Source organism: Solenopsis invicta, chromosome 15, assembly GCF_016802725.1.
Source record: "Solenopsis invicta isolate M01_SB chromosome 15, UNIL_Sinv_3.0, whole genome shotgun sequence".
Lineage (NCBI taxonomy): Eukaryota > Metazoa > Arthropoda > Insecta > Hymenoptera > Formicidae > Solenopsis > Solenopsis invicta.
This window is the reverse complement of record NC_052678.1, coordinates 1505955-1524119: the sequence shown is the minus strand read 5'-3', so window position 1 is coordinate 1524119 and position 18165 is coordinate 1505955. Positions and strand designations below refer to the sequence as shown.

Sequence of the window (18165 nt, the reverse complement as noted above, 5' to 3'; positions counted from 1 at the left end):
ATGCGTGCGGCACGACGTCGCTGCGTGAACTGAGCCAGCTCCACCACGGTGGCAACTAGCTGGACTCCAGGCACGTTGTACCCGGCAGAACGCGAGTTATACCGTAGTTGCCACCATATGTCGGCAGGCACCGCCTATGGGAGTGGCAGTGGCTAACCAATCGCCGGCTGCTTCCCTTTTGAGGGTGCTTAATCGACGATAGCAACCCCTCTCGACCCACGGAGGAATCGATCACCGGGAGGGTTTCTCCCCGTGGCAACGGGATTTCTCCCGAACTTCGTGGTCCAAGGCTTCGCCGGTGCTTCATTTCGATACATCGAGATTTACTTCGAAAATGATACAGATCGTTGTTTTGGAAGCTCATTTTCGCATTACTTTCGTACCTCTGTCCCGTGAAACAAGAAGGAGATAACGATAATCCCAGATAATAAATAGATTTTGGAGGAAATAAGTAAATTTTAATAGAAGACTTTTTACTTCTTATGTATTTTCGTTTTAACTAAATTCGTATAAGAATTAAACGACGAATTGAATAGTAGCAATCGAACTTATTTGTTTGCGTTTGCAATTATTATTAGACATTTATGTTGTTAATTGCATTGAAATTATTTGATTCCATATCAAGTATTTTAATGTTCTGTATTTCAATACTTTGTCAGGAAAGTGCTGAATACTTGGAATTACATTATGATATCGTTGATCGTGGAAGAAGCGAGTGTTAATTGACTAATCGTGTGGCGCGATGGCCCGAGTTCATAATCAGCTGGCAAAAGGGTGTCTCTCGCAGGGACCTCCTACTTCCTACCTTCCCTATTCCGTTGCCTCCCCCAACCCCAGGTACCCGCATCCAAGACAACGGCCCGTTACGCTTCGATCGAACTCGAACCCACGACGCAAACATATCTGCCGAGGTAAACGCGTCCTCGGAATTGTGAAGTTGCGATCTCAACCCAGAAAGAGGACATAGAACAGACACCGCTTGCCGCGGATGTATCGCTACAACTTTTCGAAAGCAAGCAACAACCGTTTTAACATTATCCATTCTCTTTATACTCATCGCGAGCGCGATTCGCGCTCTTTTTGCCGCTCGTTTTGCCAAGCTTCCTGTAAATGAACGTGGCGATGCAGGCATGTCAAATTGCTTTCGAAATCCTTGTCTGACGTTAGATAACGTGAAAAATGGTCTTTGAGCCATTCGCATAGTGTTTCTAGTATTTTCAATAAAATTTTCGAAATGGCTGGCAACGTTTATTTTTTTTCATGCTCTTACAAAATGAGGTTTATCGTGTCCGAAAATCAACTTCCGTGCTTCGCTCACACGTGCGATTTCACGCGCTCCGACACGTGCGTGTAGCAATACTTCTGGCGTTACTTCCTATCACGTGCATACAGGTGCATATTAAGACTTAGAGGCTTTTAGGTTGTCTAAAAGTAAATTTTGTTTCTTTAGCAAATGTAAGGTTACGTGAAATAAAGTTTTTGATCAATTTTCTTAATTGGTGACCAGAATTTTTCGGTCTTTCTGGTCTCTGAGTCTCTTTTTACATTGAAAAAAAAGAGTTTAGTAATAATAACGTTTTGATGAAATAATTTTAATTAAATGTTTCATTAATATAACGCACCAAATATTTATTAATGTATAATCAGTATAAAATAGTAACCAAAGATAGTAATAGTAATTAATCAATTACTAAACGGATACTAAACGGATATTAAACAGTTACTAATTATTATTAAATATTTAGTTTTATTAACCAAACATTAAACAAAATTATTTCATCAAAGCTTAATAACAATCTAGGCTTGATTGTTTATTATCAAACTGTATCAATTTTTTCTAAATGTATTATTGCTGTGAAAACTGAAACCAAATTGTGCGTTCAATAGGAGAAAGTTGTAGAATACGTACCACTCACAAGTTACTTTTTATTTTATTTTATTCTTTTTTGTACTGATTTGTACATAAATGAACATAGAAATTGTTGAAATTTTAACTTGATGTGTGTTTATGGGAATTATTAATATATAATTCTTTTACACCGATAACAAATCAATTTTGAAAGTCTTTTCTGCAACATGCTGCAACCATCATCCGGTCTAAATCACAGACTTTATTACAATATGTATTAATTTTATTTATTGTAATAAAGAGATACAATTGTAGATACAATTTGATAAATTTGATAAAAATGTCAATTTGGTCTTTACAATAATTGCAAACCTATATAAAGAATAAATGTAAAATGTTCTATAATAAACGTGCAACTAAAATTTAATATAAAATTGCACAACTACATTATTATCAGCCACATAAATTGATGAAGAATTAACATTCCTTATACCTGATCTTTTTACAGCATTGTTAGCACGTACAAAATTTATTAAATTTTTGTCCATGTTATTCATTTCTCATTTATTTTATATTTTTGCCATTAAAAATTTCAAATATTAATTAGGTATACGGTTTGAATTTTCAATTGAAATTTTTAGACTAATTCAAGTTTGATGCGTTACTTTGCTTGAAAAAGTTTCCTGCAATCGAAATTAATTTTTTAATATTTCATGCATTTTTTATAATTACATTTACATGCAAAGTGTACCATTATTTTTAGCGTAAAGTTATCTGAAAGACATCGGACACTATCTTGTTTATATCATGGTGTTTTTAAGCGAGACTAATTTTTTAAAGTTGAAATGTCGCTAGAACGTAGCATTTTATACCAGATGATGCCCCTCTTCGCTGTGTTCCGTCTCTTTCTCTCTTCTCTCATCCCCCACATCCTCTGTAGACCCATTAAACATGGAAGGAACTGTGGAATCGGACGGGATGGAGCGGGGGAGCGGCGGGAGGAGAGAGACACAGTTCGAGGCTGTTTAAATACAGAGGGTGTGCAATCAGGAGTGTTTGCTGCCCCGCGCGAGTGAGTGAGCGAGCGAACGACTGAGTGGATCAAAGGATAAACGTTCGGTGGGTTGGGGTAGCTGATAGCGAGCTGATTTGATTGTCGGCCTGCGCTATTGTCCCCGAAACTGGCCTATTGTACGCCTCCGTGACAGTACACTCTGGTTACTTGCACACAGGTACCGCTCGCGTGTACCGGCGAGTGCGTTCCTGTGCATGACACTATCTCCCCGTTCGCGACGTCGCGCCCCGCCGTTTCTACGTAATAAACGCGCCGCGAGATCGCACGATGTCAGCGACCGCTCTCTTTCTTTCTCTCTCTGTCTTTATTTATATATATATCTCTCTCTCTCTCCTTTTCTCTCTCCTCTCACGTCTCTCAGGACAATTATTGCGAATTATTGTGAAAGAAAGAAAAAGATTGCGCCCATTAGAATTTTTACGAGCCTTCTCTGTGACGAGCCATTAATTCGCCTCGTCGCTTCGCGAAATTTTCTTCATTGTAACATAAAACAAATTTTGCTCGATTATTTTTAACATTTTCGACGAAATATCAAGATTATTAATCCTTCGAAAAAGAAGCCGCAGCGATTAAAATTATCTCTTGCCTTCTCTCGCTCATTTCTTTATAAAACTGATCTTATAAGCAGTTGCGAAGTGACGAGGCGGCATATCGTTCGTTCGGGAAGGTCGAATTTTCGGGCTTATCCGCGCGCATCTGCCTCGCATTTGCATACAATGCTAGTCGCGTGCCACAGCGAGCGACGTGTAGGAGGAGACTAAGCTCCCCTCTTCCAGAACTTTTAAATATTCCGTCACCTGTCAGCTACGTGCGCCGTCCTTAAACGTAATGCTCACTTAACGGCCCCTGATTTTCCATCGCATTTATATCAAACGGTTAAATCGTTCATCGCATTCTTATACGATTACTATAATTTGGCACGATGCGTATTTTTCTTCATACAATTTTATACAGATATTTAATTAAGATACGTCTGTTTCGGATGTTCGGAACACTCGCGAGACTCGTTGATGATGCAATTTCATTTGCATCTCGGATGATCGCTCTTTTCAGCGACTCTTACCTGGCTGAAAGCCAGATGACGAGAATGTAACATCGGTAACCCGTTCACGTCTCCGGACTCGTGCCGGCTGCTTCCGGTTTTTCAAAGCGATGCTGCCTTCTGGGCCCCCGAAATCTCTATGATCTGATGTGAACTCCATAATCCATTCAGCAGGAGTCAATCCTCCGGCTGCTTTGTGAATCGCTTAGGGTCACGAACTCGCTCGACGGAAAATCACTTCATTGACGTACATGCACATCACACAGCCGGGTGAATCCATGTTTGTTACGTCGTCGCACTTCACGAGGATTAATCTGCAGAAAAAAAACATCGAAAAATTAAGGATGTCTGTATCACATCTTAAAGTACTAAGATTTGAAAAAATTTTATTTGATTACCTTATTATTACGTTTAAGTGTCTGTGTAAAATTTAAGCATACTTCTCTCATTGGTTTAAATATTATAAATTTTTTGTTTGCTTTTGTCTTGGATAAAATCGCGTTTTATAATACTTATTTGCAAATTTGATAAAAAAGCAACATTACGACTTTAAATGAAATTTTTTACTTATATTAATGAAATTCTAATAAATTCGTGCAAGGGTTACTTGGACTCACTTGCTCGTTTAAAAGTTATTTACCTAAAATTGCAGCAAAATATAAAATTATTTTCTCTGAAAAAACCATTATAAACTAAATTTTTTTGTTCTTTTCTTCTTTGCAGCTGATTTTAAGATTAAAATTCAGGCATTTGTGATCAAAATTTTTTGTCGTTAATTAGTAAAACAGAATGAATTTAAAAAACTTCTAAATTTGAATTTTAATAACTTTTAACTCGAATCGTATAGTCAAAACAACTTTAAATTGGAAGAAAATATTCATCAAGAAGTTTACTATCAGGAAAAATCGATAAAATCTAGAATTTTTGGGGAAATTATTTTTTATTTTTGAAAATCATTTAAATCATGGATTTTCATTGGATTTTATTGATATTCAAGACAAAAATCTTTAAAATTTTACTTTTAAATTTAAATTCTATCTTTTTTGGATAAAATTATTTCTTGGATCATTTTTTCTGGACGCAAAATAGATTAATAATAAATATATAATACATCCACATATTCCGCATATTTCACATATATTTTCGTGTGACTTACAAATGCTTGAAAAAAAAATTATTGACAATGGTTGCATTTATAAAAAGTTAGCAGAAAAAGTAGCTTTACAACTGTTATAAAATTCTTTAATATGGTTGGTTTATTTGTTCAGATCCGGCAGGAATTAAGAGCAAGAACCAATCACAAAGAATATTATACCTCGAGTTTTTTCTGCTGAATACAGCCAATAGAAAAATGATGTGTGTTTAATCATCTTTTGAATTCTGTACTTTTGATGAACATACATATGTTACAGGCAAATGTTTATACGTAATATTTGTACACAGTTGGAAAAATCGTGTTAAATTTAACATAAATCACATGCCCCAAATGGCCCACTCAAAATTTTATGTTAATTTAACATAATCTGGATTAAATGATAACATCAATACTGCGTTAATATTTCAACAAAAAAGAAATGTAATCTTTATCGTAATTTAAAGTTACTTAAGTATACAATTAACATAATTTTTATGACAAAAGTAACAGAAGAATAGAGTAAAATAGTATCGCAGAGGGCATAGTTATTTACACTCCTATTATAGTGTAACGTCAATATTCTTTTTCTGTAAATTTTAACACATACAAAATGTAAAATTATAAAAATGATTTAAAAAATATATTAAAGTAACACAATTTGCACGCATTTAATAAATACGTGCAATTTGTGTTACTTTAACATGTTTTTTAAATTACTTTCACAATTTTACATTTTATATCTGTTAAGTTTAGTTAATATAGCAGACATGTGTTAATTAAATTTATACATGAATATGTTCATTACTTCACCAATAGATTTTTTCACAAAAATACACAAATTTTCCAACAGTGTAATTATCTATATAAAATTATCTACATAATCATCTATAGATAAAGAAATAGTTTTGTATTATTTTATCTAGATTATTATAATGTATATTATTTTTAGATTTATCTCAGATGAAAGAAGTCTTATGTTTTTTATTTGATTTTTATTTGCGTATTGATTTTAATACAAAGAGGAATATTTTATGTTAGTTTAAATTATTTGAAGACTTATATTTCAGAAATAAAAATTCAAAAATAAAATATGAATATTTTGTTTTTACGTTCTAAGTTGTTTTGTTTTACAGCGATATTATCTAAAATTTATTTAGATAAAACTATTTATAATTTTATCTTTTATCTAGATAAAATAAAATATTTTTCTCTTATCTAAGATACATTGACACGTAATTTGTCTCTATCTAGATAATTTTAAATTATCTACGCGTAACATTAGTTATAATACATATTATACATATTTATTTTTATTATTTTTTTAAATACTTTTTCAATGTCAATATTTTTTCCAAAAGTTTATTTTTAATCTTTGAAACTCAAATAAGTTTTCTTTATGATTAAGAATTGTATAATTGCGTGATTAAACAACATTAAAGATCATTAAAAAATACAATAAATTTATTTTAAAACTGTCTTAAAAATTTTCTTATCTTATATGAAATTTTGAATAAAATTTTGGAAAAATCCAGAAGTTATCTGGGAATTCTTTCATATTTGAGTAAACACTTTGTTCACCAATATTTGTTGGAATGTACTTTCCGCGATTTTACTTTACGTTTTAATTTTTTTTTTGTTGGACGGCGATTTCCGTCGGCGGAAGCTATGAAAACATTACGGATTTCATAGCATGCCCTCAAAAAAAGCTGATATCTATTGTTCCTGCGTTTAACTGATGTTACCCCGGAAAACGCGCCCTTCGAGATCGAGAAAAAAACCACCCCTCTATGCATCCCTTAGGGCATCGCGACATATGCTTGGGTACGATCCACGACCAGAAATTTTCGTAATCGCTGGCCAATCATCTCTCACCTCGGCAGGAAACGCGTGCGCAAAGGGGTTGACTTTGACGAAGAAACAGAAAGGGCTCGTCACTCTTTGATCTTCATAATGCGGTCATCTTCATAATACGATTTATCGGTGAAGAAAATTTTAATAAGTTAGGTATGTCTCGGATGATTCACGAAAAGGTTTTCTCTAATAATCTTCGCTCTCATTTAATTACGTAATTAAAAGGTTCGTGGTTCACACGCACGATATCTGCACCCCTTATCATTCTCTTTCCACTCTCCCACATTCATTACCTCGCATCGAGAGTCTTTATCTGACAGGTATCGATAGTACGACTCCGATGACTAGAGTTGAGATTAATAGCGCTTTTCGACGATTGTGAAAAAGGGGATGCTCTCGGTGATCGACGAATAATGTCGTGTCGTATCTCCAGTGGGAAAGAAATTCAATGATTATCCAGATTATTTTCGTGAGTTAGTTTTTTTTTTTTTCTTTGACAGCGTGGAGCAACGTAGAAAGTTTGAAGATTTAAGTACGGCGTGTTTCCCTTCGGCCGAAGGACTCCCGGGCCGCTCATTGTGTGCCAATTGAGCCTCGTTTAAGGAGGGGGTGGTAGGTTAAATTGATTTAAATTGGTCTCGAACAGAGAGCGCTCTCGCGGAGCGGCGAGAAAGGCAGGGAAAAATATCTCGCTCCTATCGTCAAGTCGAATCTTTCCACGATACGGGAGCATTTATAGAACTCCTTACCTGTCTCCTTTCGTAGGTCACTATTATACATTTTTTTCTTTAAATTTCGTCGTGCCACGGTCTCCCATTAGGGCACCCGTATGCGCTCAGCTGCGAATTCACGATAGGCGTGCACGCGTTATATCACGTATGAGCCTATTTATAGGTCAGCTATCGCGTAGGATCTTTGGCTTCTCGATTTCGGTTGGTTTTTTCTTCTCCTTTTCCTTTTTTTCTTTCTCCTCGAATTTATTTCCTGGCTAGCGAGATACATCTAAATACATACCACTACGTTGTGATTGAACGGTTCGCCGGGACACTTTTTGTTACGTTCAATTCATCGAGAATCAATTTGACACTTTTAAAATCGATTAGAAAATTATACGAAGATATCTGTGTGTGATGCATACTGTTGAATTGACGCTGTTGAGAGATAAAAAAATATGTGTAAATTTATATTCATAATATAGATAATAATATAGATGGCAAAAAAGTCGTTTTTCCTCTATGTAAATGAAAAGCATTTTTTCATACAAAGTGAAAACTTTTATTTACATAGAAAACAAAATGACAAGACTTTTTGACATCCTAATGTATAGATAATAAATAAGTAATAATAGATAAGTAATAGATAATAGAGAAATTGATATTTGTAATATTGATGATAATATAGATAATTTCAAAATTTGACTAAATATCGTGATTTACAAGCTTAATTTATCAAAAATAATTTTATTGAAGGGTTCCTTATAAAAAACAAACAAATCTATTTTTTAAACGAAGTTTTGACTATTATACAATGCCAGTTAAAAGTGATATTAAATTAAAAAATTGTAAACTTTTTAAGTTTATTCTTTTTTTTCTAATCAATAATAAAAAATTTTGTCACACAAATGTCCGAATTTTGCCAAAGTTTTTCTAAGATTTGGTACAAAGAACAAAACAAAACAATGAAAATTTGGGCTTATAATAGCTTATGTAAAAATGATATTTTGCTGCAATTTTTGATAAATTCTTTTGAATGAGTGAATGGATCCAAATAGATTTTTGTACAAACATTTATTCAAGTTTTTTCTTATATTAATACTTGTAAAAATTAATTTGTACGTAGTGTTACTTTCTCATTATGTTTACAAATAAATACAAAACACGATTTTACATAAAAAACAAGGTTTTAAATAAAAAATTAAATAACTTTTATACTAATAAGAATTGTGCTCAAATATACAGGTACGGAAATATAATAATAAAATAATTTATAAAATTTTTACATTTTTGATAATGCTTTGAGATGTGATACTTTAAATCTAAGTTGTAGCATCACATTAGACATTTTCGTTCGATAAAAATCAAATAGAGAACAATAAAAATATAACCAGATAGTAAATACAAAATTCCGTTAGATCAAACAAATATAGATGTTTATTAATTTTTATTTTGTAAATATGGGTCTTCAAAATATTAATCAAAGTTTAATATTTTCTTCTTGTGTCTGTTACATGGCCGTAAAACAAAGTATCATGTACATATATATACAAAGAGAAATACGAAAGAATGTTTTGTAAAATTTTGTAAATAGAAAGTGAATAAAGCATTGCTTTAGATTTTAAGTAATATTGCTTCATCTTTATTAACTTTATAAAAAAGGTAAATATGTAAAATATTATTCAAATATATATTCCTAATCAATCAAGTTTATTGAGCCGTGCTGGGTATTTCCGTAAATAATTAATGACAACAAAATTATTATCTAAAATATTATATAAAATACGATGCATAGTAGTAAATACAAAATTCTTACAAAAATCAAACAAATTATAGGCTTCTTTTTTCTTTTTTTCTTTAAAATGGATATTCTAAATATTAACCAAACTCTATATTATTTTGTTCTTATATCTATTATATAACTATTACATAGAAGAAAATTCGCCGTATTTACACAATAAGCATCGAAGATGAAGTTTTTTTATTTTTTAAAAATTTAACTTTGTAAACTTATTTTTGTAGGAAATCCTTCAATCGCGTTTTTAAAAATTGATATTATTAGTAAAAGATAACAATTAATATTGATTTAAATTAATGAAATACGGACATTAATCTCGTGCTCCAGCTAAGAGACTTTTTTAGATCACTCTTGAAACGTTAACCCTTCGTTAAAAAATCGTCTCTTCCGTCGCTCTATTTGAATGCACGCGAGCATTACGGCGCAATGGTTCGAGCATAAATTAAAACGTTTACTCGACCCTCCGTGTCCGAAAATGGCCGATATCCCGCGGAGAAGATCCTTCGCAACGGAAACTAGACACGCGCGGCCGATATAAATTTTGCAATTTTTAAAAACTACCCCTTTCTTCTTCACGTGACGGGTCACCGTCGTTGTCCAGCTTAATTTTATAGTTCGCATTGTTAAATAAGCGCGGTAGAATATACGCGCAAGTATCGATCTCGAAATACCAAGTATCGATGCCAAAATACCAGTCGGGATATTGTTCCACGCAGAGTCACATCTCCGAAGTCTCGCTGCTTCTTCTATTTGTACTTCGTAAATCCCTGTAACTCTATACGATGGGTATCTCGCAAAAGGGGTTATCAACAAATGTGTTCAAACATATAGGGTGTCACCAGACGCGAAAGGGGCCCAGCTAAGACCAACCAACCCCTCGTGTCAATAATCAACCCTGTAATCCTTTCAGCGGGATCCGACCGATGCGCTTGTAACCGTTGAGAATCGATTCACAAATGACTTCTTAATTTAATAATCGTAGTCTACATTCTGAAGCTACGTAAGAGCCAAAAAATATTACCCTATGAAGTTCATCTTAAACATAATTGTAAAACAAGGCAAAAAATCAATTAGTGTTTCTTTCATGTAATAATATTATTTTAAACAGTGGTGATATTTCTTTAATGCTCAATTGGCACGGAAGGATATTTATTAATAATAATAAATAACAAAAACAAGTTTTATTTTGCCACTTTATTTATTGGTCGTTAACCTTCGATTGATTATGTTTGTTAATAATATATTAAGTATAACAAAAATGCCAGACCGCAATGTAACATTTCTAGCGTTTGTAACGTTGCCTTAAGAACGACAATAGCCCTTAACAAGCGTTCGCATGATGGATCGTGGGCATTCTTCCTTTAAACGCAGTCACGAGCCACGACTCGACAAAGACAGGCAGAGAAAAATGTGCGGTGCTGCGAAAAGGTTCGCATTCTGGCACGAGGCGAATTCAATTCGGAAGCTGGACCGCAATTACACCCGCGCTATTCGCGATAACAGTTTGACGTTCCGAACTCCGAACTGAATGGACCGACAAAGTCGAGTTTTCAAAAGTTATTGCCACTACATCATCGTATGTCTCGACATGAGGTACTTTGGAAAATGGTTGGTTCTCGAAAAGCCGGTATCCGCAAAGAATCGGCCCCATCAGAGCCTTCTGTAATATTTTCGGCCTTCCGCCTTTGGCACGCGCCCCTTTTGGATAGGAAACGCTCGACTTCGCTTACGTCGGCTCTATGAATGGCCGATCGCGGTCTATTAAAGTGAAATGATTATCTTCCGTACTGACAGACGAGCAGATTTCTGTAGAGGGGTGAGGTAGACGGTTGCCTGTCCGTAATTCTATATGGGAGCGCGTTTAGTGAAAACAGCATACGCGCGATGCCGCTTTAGAGTAGATAATAAATCTACGTCGTATTAAATGAATTTGTGAACCATTCTATGCCGTTTGAGGATTTCTTAAGTCTCTAATTTGTAATAAGTTCAGCAGTAATTGATTTTTTCATGTAGTTAAGTTTAGATACAAACTATTCTACAGAAGAATGTATGAATTTTTTGTAAAATTCAGGTATTATTGCAAAGATTATGACGCGATTTTTTATATTAGCAAAAAAATGTTAAAACGAATGAGATACTTTCGCATGTGGTATTTTTTCAATACAGTAATTGAAACGCTAAATGTATTCTGTACCTGACATATTGGAAAAATGTGCGCTTGTGTCCAAGGACCGAATATAGCTCCGTTTCATTGTTAGTTATTAATCATCAATTGTGTAGGAGTTACATTTTTTTTTAATAACGACGCACGGAAAGAACGGTTTTGTTAAAGTATCTAAAAATTTAGCTAAAGATAGATTTAAAAATAATTTTATTGGAGCATGGAAATAATTATGACATTTAAGATGAGAAATACTATAAAATATACTATTGTATATTTTACATTGATGAGAAAGAAAAATGTTTAGTATTTATGATTGTAATTGCGTGCCCTAACAGGACATGATATCGAACGAATATTGTGATATTTTACAAATATATGCATGATATCACAATATTGTGCAAATGTTTGTACGATATCTAAAATATTGCAGAATATTCATGCGATATCTTGTGCTGTTAGGAATGTTAGTAATAATAATCTTGTGTTTATAGTTCTATTAATTATAAAAAAAACATTAAGTAAAATAATTTTACTATAAATAATATTTTCAATTTTAAAATTTCAAATGTTAATATAATATAATATTAAAGTATGGATGATAAAAATAAAATAAACAATTTCATATAAAACAATCACAATTATAGTGAATATAACTATCCTTTAAACATTCACTGTTTACGTAATAATAATAACTAGTAATAATAATGAATTATGCTAAAATATGGTAATTATAATCTTTTCTTTTTCTCAGTATTGCAACCAGTCTCTTACATAACTATTCTAATAAAATTATTTTCAGATCCGTATCTAGCTAAACTTTTAAATACTTTAGTAAAACTGGTTTTTCCGAGGAAAAGTGGAAAAATAAGATACATTTCGCAATGCTCGACGTAACGACCGCGAAACCCTATCTCTATCAGCGATGTATTAAAAGTGCCATAAAGGGGCATGTCAAACGGCAATCATCCCCTATTATATAACGTCACTCCCCTCGCGACGCTTCGCCATCGTTGCTGACTCGTGTGAACTCTGCGGAAAAGATAGGAAGATAGCGGAACTGCGGTCGGGAAATAATGCCGCAGCTCACGGCAGAAGAGGTAAACTGATCGGTCATGTCATGCCTTATTGGCTCGTCAAGCCGCCCACATCGTGCGATTAAAGCTTTCGCTTTTCGCGCAGTAACCTTCTTTTCGCAGCCTCCCACGATACTCTCACCAAATCCCCAGATTGGAAGCGACTGCAAAATAGGCATATTCAACAGTACACGATTCAGAAAATAAGTGGATTAAAAGAAAATCTCAGACATATACCATTTATAAATCATCTAATGAAGTCATTTAGCGAACGATAGACGGAAATCTGAACTTTATATTAAAATTGTTTATTATTAAGGATTTATTATTAGGTTTTTTAAAATAATTTTGTAATTCGCGTCAGATTACTATAACTTTTTTATAATTCTATATGCCATGTACATATACGTATTTCGGTGGGAATTGTAGCTCGATGTTTTAAGTTATTTATTATTACACTATTTAATCTTTCACCAATAACAAATTGGGGTAAAGTCACCAATTGTAAGACTATACCCTTTTTTTAAAAGCTTTAGAAACTTATTTAATTTATAACATCAATTCCAGTTTTATGTTAAAATTCTAGGAAATACATTTAAGTTTTATCGTCAAAAATTAGCAATCGATAAGAGCTATGCTTTGTTGTATATAAACTTTTTTATCAAAATTGCCAATTTTGCTAATTGAAATAAGGTGTTTCTAATATAAGATAAAAGGAGTTTTTTTAATGAGATGAGCCTTACCGATTTAGATCTTATCGACTAAATTAGGTTTTGGACTCAAAATCTAGTTGACCAATTAAATAACTCTTTCGAAACTTTTGTACTTAACATTATCCTCCAAAACTTATTCTTTTCGAGATATTATAAAATCTTAATGCCAATGTTAAAGACCGTAACATTCAAGCTTCATAATTTGAAAAGTCTTCAATGATTCAGTTCGTTTTGAAGAATAGTTATAAAATAAATCAATCACAGAATTGTATTATCATAAAAACAAACTTTACAAATGTCAACTTTTGTTAAAAGTAAATAGTAAATTAATACCTATAAAAATGTAATACTAAAGTAAAACATTTTTATGATTTAACTTTTACATAACAAACTAAAACCTTCAGACAAAAGTCAAACCTTTGTGACATAATTAACATTTGTGACGTAATTATTTAACTTCCTATTAAAAATATCGATAAAAAGTGTATGTACTTTATATTTAATAAATTCTATATGAATCTTACTTAGAAAATCTTATATAATTTTTGTAGTTTTATTTATTTTAAGAACTGTAGGTTTAGAATTATATGAAAATTTTTAAACATAATCTAATTTTATTTTAAAATTAAAAAAGTAACGAATCATTACTATCTATGTAACGGTAACTGTAACGAGTTACTTTTGAGAGTCAGTAACGGTAACTAGTTACTTTTTTGATTCGGTAACGAGTAACGATAACGAGTTACTTTTAAAAAGTAACTTTCCATTCCCTACAAAAGACATAAATTATAAATAGAATTCCTGTACAATCTGACGCGAATTATAGATCGTCTAATGTGGACTTCGGTGACTTTCATTCTTCAGACAGCGTGAAAATCACGTGACTTCTAGATCTACCGGATAGCTTGCGGAAAAACGTCACTTTGCAGGGTGCGTCGATGCGGCCTGTTATCAGGATATATCGCCGTTTAACGACACGGTTCATGACGGCGGAAGGACCACCTGGCGTTCGCAACCACGTGTCGGACCTAGTGGACACGTGTCCGCCATGCATGTTCTTCGAAAAGCACCGCTCGTGCCATTCGCGTATCTAGCTGTGGAAAACGTCGCTTCACAAGCCCCTTGAAAATGTTATCTTCATGTAGGTACCATTATCTCTCGGTAGCTAATCACCGTCGCACGCTTACCGGCAAGTCTTCATTATCGCGTTTATTCGCACGCTTGAAGAAATATCGATTAGGATTTATAAGATAAATGGTCCAATTACTAAAAGTGTCTCAAGTACTGGAAATATAATTTCAAAAATGCTTTTTTGTATATATATTAATTATATACTTATACAGATTTGTACTTAATTTAATTTGAATTCTTAACGTAAATCCCAAATGAAAATTGTTCTTATCAGCAAACGAAAATAAATTGAAATGGATAGAAATGAATTCATTTCGACATTTTCAAATTTGTCCTTCAGATTTTTCGAATTCACTTGAATCGAAATGCAATACGAATTCTAAATAATAAACAACTCATTTTGATTTTATATTTATTTGAATTAAAAAATAATATAATGGGGACATGAATCCATCCAAATGGAAAATGATGAATAGCGCATTTTGTATTTCAATCCATTTGAGTCTATTTAAATTAAAAAATACTCTGAGACTGTAAAGTAAAGTCGGCTAAATTAAAATAAATTACAATGTTGAATTCATTTGAATTCATTTTCATTTGTTGAGTTATTATTTTATTTAGCTTTAATTTAGATCGATAGTATTAAATAAAAACAGTTAATAATACGGCCTTTTGATTGTCAAAGAAATATTAAAATTGCCAATGCTAAGGAAACACTGATTTCGGTAACTATTTTTTAATTAATAAAAAATTAATATATTTAATGAGATAATATTTTTTTATTAAATTGACTATATAAAAAATTAAAAATACAATCTTTAATAAATTAAAGTATTATCAGCCAAATATATACCTAACCAAAACTACAAATTCATTTAATGTATCAGCAATTTAGTTTAGGGTTAGTTTATCTTTCTTGGAATTATAATAAGAGCTAAACGCTATTAAAAATTTCTGAAACAAAGAAAGTACTTGAGCAACTTTAATTCGTGAATGTAGACGATATTCTAAAATTCAGCTAATGTACACATTGGTCGTACGAGCGACGTGGCGCATCGGCAGACCGACGTTATATGCGAATGCATCTTCGAGCGTCCAAATAAACCAATATTTTTCCCATGGATATACATAAGCGATTCTTACGACGAGGGTGCACTTCACTGACAGCATGGGGGTACGGGTGCGCCGCGGTACATGCCCCATGCTGCGCGGAGCAATACGCTACCAGTCCGAAAGCAGCCCCATAAACATCCCGCGCTCGCGTTACTCGGACCTCGAGTGCGCTCATGTGAATGCGCTGCTCGAGTGTCTCGCGAATCGAATCGTTACTACTTTAACAAACTGTTAACAGCCGTACGGGACAATTTATGTGGAATAGCAGACAGCGCGGATAATAATTCCGACGAGCCGCGCTCGTCCGCGTTGAAGTGCGCCGTGTAATTGCCAATTGTGTCTCTTTTCTCCTTTGCCTTTGTGAAACGTCACATTTTCGATGACGTTTCGTAAACTGTCTTTAGAAATATCTTACGTTTAAGTATCTGAACGTTCAAGCAGCTAAAGTAAATGTCTCAATAATCGGACGTGTCGATACAGGGCTAAGATTGTTAAATTTTTGTAAAGATTTACGAGATAAAGTAATTTAATTACAAATGAAACTGAAATATGAAACAAAATGTTATTACTAATATTTTACAATAATATAAATCATTGTTTAATATCACGAAATAGATAAAAATATTTTATTGTTTTAAGTATTGATAGCTTGGCTCGCAATATTCTTCTTAATTGTCATTTTAAATACAAAGAATATCTTAACAAATTAGAAAATTAAAAAAGAAACATCAAAATATAAACTCTAATCTTGGTAACAATTTTTTTAAATGTTAAATTTTATAATATTTAAAATAACCTATTTTATAAATATCTTTAAGTATTTAAAAATTACAATTGAATTTTAATGTTACAAAAAACTATGTCCACAAGATTAATAATAATAAATTTCCTTGTAAATGGCCAAATCTATAGGGACTGGTCCTAATGCTCTGGTGGGACATTTACTTAATATTCTCAGTACAAAATGTCGATACAATATTTAAATAAGCCGAGAACATTGAGCGCTAATATACCACATATAGAGACAGCCGACAGATTATAAAAGGGTTGTCAATTTTGATAGTCGATAGGGCGAAAGACGAGGAGATCAGTGATCGATTGGTTTGTAGGGAGATGAGGAAACATCGACTGGTAAGGACGTCGACAGCTCGAACCCTCCGCCTGACCTTCGATACGGATGCCAGTGGTACAAATGAACGGAATTAAGGGGCTTTTAGAGGCGTACGTGCACACACACGCTCGTCGCATTCAGCAAGGGTAGATAACTCCCGGGAGAATCACGAGGGGGCAAGAGCAGTGGGCGCGGGGAGCGGAGGCAGGAACGTTCGAGGGGTGCTCTTTGATTGGTGTGGGAAGATTCACCGCCAGTTAAGCTCTGCCACTGACTGCTCTTGCTAGGGAATTTCCCGACGTAACACCCACAAAGGAAATGCGAAGGGTGGTCGTGTATATATTCTCTAATTGACGATTACTATCCTACCGCTGCTATTTACTTACGTTACTTCGCTAAAATTATCCCTCCGGACTTGGAGAGTTTCTCCGCATCTTATACGCCAATCTTGCGCGAATTCGAGAGCTCCGGCGTGTACAGGAACGCCAGATTTCTGGATGCATTTCCGATTGTACTTTGCACGTAAAAAAGACATTCATAGTTAAATTAACAAATTATGTTTCGTTAAGCAAATTTTGGTGAAAATAAATAGATCTGGTTATTACAATTAAATATGGTGTACAACCGGAACATTCAGATGTTACATATAAGGATTTGATTAATACGTACTTTTAGTTGGATCTACAAAACTTCTGGCAGTTCGCGACACCGCCATCAGATGGACACGGTGGCGTTCTATTTCTCGCAAGAAGCAAATTATACACAATAAAATAAAAGACACATTATGAATTTATTTTTTACTGACATTCTATTTACATGATTTCTTTTGCAAATTCCCAAAATTAAGTTCGAAGAAGCAAATGGGGGATGTATCTTGATTGTATATTATTTAGTTCTGTACAAAAATTAATTCAGGAATTAGAAATGCCTACAAGAATTTTGATTGATTTCAAGCAGACATACTGGTTGAGTCTACCAATTTCCAATTAACCTAGTCAGATTTTTTTCAATTTCGTTGCATCAAAATGCAATCGAAGTTTGGTCACTGTGACCAGGATGTAAATTTACTTGGCTATTCAAATGAAAATTCTAGATCGCTTATATTTCACCAAACTCTCAAGTTATCCATCCGTTTGTTTTCTGTTCCTGAACTCCCTGAATTAGTGTGTACTTGAAATGAAATAGATATATATTTGAAAGTTAGTGAAAGCAAGATGGAACGTTCCAGTGCAGTCTAGTGCAGGAATAAAAAACAAGCCTCATATTTCAGATTAATTCAACAAATTTTTATCCAATGTATTTTTCTTCACGCGTCTTTTCGCTAACCTCGATGCGATCTCTCGATTTTTCGGTGAGGGCAGTAAAATTACTGATTCATTGGGTGATCAAATAATCGA

At 33.5% G+C, this 18165-nt stretch overlaps 1 protein-coding gene across 1 annotated transcript in view; it reads left to right on the top strand.

The window, feature by feature from the left end:
• Positions 1-18165, top strand: part of LOC105201713 (meiotic recombination protein W68) — a 122645-nt gene that overhangs the window by 17930 nt on the left and 86550 nt on the right. The window lies entirely within an intron of this gene.